This window comes from Vespa crabro, chromosome 18 (genome assembly GCF_910589235.1).
Source record: "Vespa crabro chromosome 18, iyVesCrab1.2, whole genome shotgun sequence".
Classification (NCBI taxonomy): Eukaryota; Metazoa; Arthropoda; class Insecta; order Hymenoptera; family Vespidae; genus Vespa; species Vespa crabro.
In genome coordinates, this window is record NC_060972.1 from 2,412,399 (window position 1) to 2,414,898 (window position 2,500).

At 29.8% G+C, this 2,500-nt stretch overlaps 1 protein-coding gene across 11 annotated transcripts in view; it reads right to left on the reverse strand.

Annotated features, from left to right (window-relative positions):
* Positions 1-2,500, reverse strand: part of LOC124430366 (catenin delta-2) — a 66,357-nt gene that overhangs the window by 61,524 nt on the left and 2,333 nt on the right. For 3 of the 11 annotated variants that reach the window (XM_046976820.1, XM_046976817.1, XM_046976811.1), the window contains exon 2: positions 2,184-2,500. This exon is cut by the window's right edge and continues 111 nt beyond it. The exons of the other annotated variants lie outside the window; for them this stretch is intronic. The gene's annotated coding sequence lies outside the window, so the exon portion shown is untranslated. The remainder of the gene's footprint in view (positions 1-2,183) is intronic. 11 annotated transcript variants of the gene reach the window in all.

Sequence of the window (2,500 nt, forward strand, 5' to 3'; positions counted from 1 at the left end):
TCCTTTCGCGGTCGTCCATCAAAGAATATAATAAAAATAGTTGATAGTGTCTCGTATAAGACCGAACAAAAATAACCGGTATCTAACGAACGAAATCTAATTACGGAAATAATTAGAAAATGATGAAAAGAGAAAGAAATAAAGAAAGGGATGAAAAGAGAAAGAAATAAAGAAAGGGATGGAAGGAAAGAGGAAGAAAGAAAAAGGAAGAAAAGCAAAGAGTAAAAAACGAGAAAAGCAAGTGAACTAAAGTTAGAAAGAGTTAGTTATAGAGATGGAGAGAGAGAGAGAGAGAGAGAGAGAGAGAGAGAGAGAAAGAGAGAAAGAGAGATAGATAAAGATAGAGATAGATAGAGAGAGAAACGCCAATAAAACCACAAGAATCTTCCTCAATCGGATTACTGCTTAAGAGACGAGATCCTAGTCAGTTCTTGTTCTCCTTAACAGTTTTATAGTCGCTCCTGTAAACTGTATTATCCCCGTCTGGAATTTCTTTTCCCATTTTTCTTTCTTTCTTTCCTTCTCTTGCTCTCTTTCTCTCTCTCACACACACACACACACACACACACACAAATTTTCTCGCTCCAAAGAGAATATATCTCTTCTTAAGAGTTTCGGGCACTACTATGTCACGAACTTTAAATAACATCGTTAAGAGTGCGAACGTTATACACGCCTTTTCTTCTAAGTCGATATATATATATATATATATATATATATATATATATATCAGCATCTAAAACTTTGCAAGCAATTCGAAAGAAAAACAAAGACGAAACTTCCTACAAGTTTAGAATACCATATTATTATTTAGTCTTCGAGTTTGTTGTCTGTGATAAACGTTCGAATACAATTATTCTCTGTTCAAATTAATAATCTCCAAGCCATTAGAAATCTTTCACTCTAATCGATCAACAAAAAGCTTTCTCGATCCTCTGTCTTCTCAACTATCCCTCACTTTTCGTTGAATATTTAATTCATTCAAATATCAAAGATATATATGATATACAATATGTATGCATGTATGTATATATGTATGTATATATGTATGTATGTATGTATGTATGAATGTATATATGTATACGGACAATAGTTTATGATGATAGAATTTTCAACGTTGATTTATTCGAGGAAAAAGAAAGAAAAAAGAAAAAAAAAAAAAGAAAAAAGAAAAAAGAAAAAAAAAACAAACAAAAATGTCACTTAAAATTATCGATCTATTTTCTCATGTGTATTCTATCTCCTTTGTAAACATAATTGAAAACAGCCTATATAAACTTCAGAATTATATATATATATATATATAATCATGTGAATATACGTAAAGACGATCTCTTTTTTATTTATTTATTTATTTTTTTTTTTTTATTTACTTATTTATACTATTCGTAAATATGTATAGATACGTGAATATTAACAAAATCAAAGTAATCCCTAGAAAATAAGTATAATATCATAATTATATGTCCTAGTTGCACCGTCTAATGAACGATAAATTATCAACACAGAATCGGATTACTTTCTAATTAAACCCAATGAAAGAATTCTTTTGTCGATTATTATCAGATTGAATTTAAAAAACTACACACACATACATATATATATATATATATATATATATATATATATATATATATATATATATATATATATATATATATATACATCGGTGTATATTATATGAGTTCGCTGCCATTTTATTCGCCTGTGCAGTTCACGTCGACTTCAAGGTCACCTTGCTAACGTAAATCAGTCACGTCAACATGTTTCGAAATAGTTTCTCTCTTTGATCGGACCCCTCGAAACATTTTATTCGATTAAACATTATTATCTTTTAATTTCCCCAAAATATCTATAATATTCGTATTGATATATAATCTACGAATGAACCTTATAAATTATGACACTCGAATGAATTGTTTTTAACAATAACAAGCGTAACTGTTCACGATTAGAAAAATTGCGTACGTAAGCAAGTATACGCATAGATATATATATATATATATATATATATATATATATATATATTTTATAACAAACACATTTGTCATAGGTATTCTCAAGAACGTAATATCACGACGATAATATATGACGCAATATATAAATGAGAAACATATCCAGATGTAACCTTGAATAATATGTATTTAAAAAGAAAAAAGAAGAAGGAAAACATTTCTACGTACGTGATAAGATTGTCGTGTGGATCGTTGTTTCGATGATAGTAAAAGCATATTTAAGGAAAGACAATTATCGAATCAGAAGAACGAAGCTTGTTACGTAGTAACTTGTGTAACGTATTATAACGTGGTAACGTAGTAATAAATATAATAGTAGTAGTAGTAGTAGTAGTAGTAGAGTAGTAGTAGTGTAATACTACTGGTAGTAGCGTCCCTCTGACAGTACTCGTGACGTCGTTGTAAACGAATCGACGAGCACGTTGCTTCGTTTACTACGATTTCTCCTCGTGAATCGCGCTATAGGTGTAGTACTACGCGAGTTC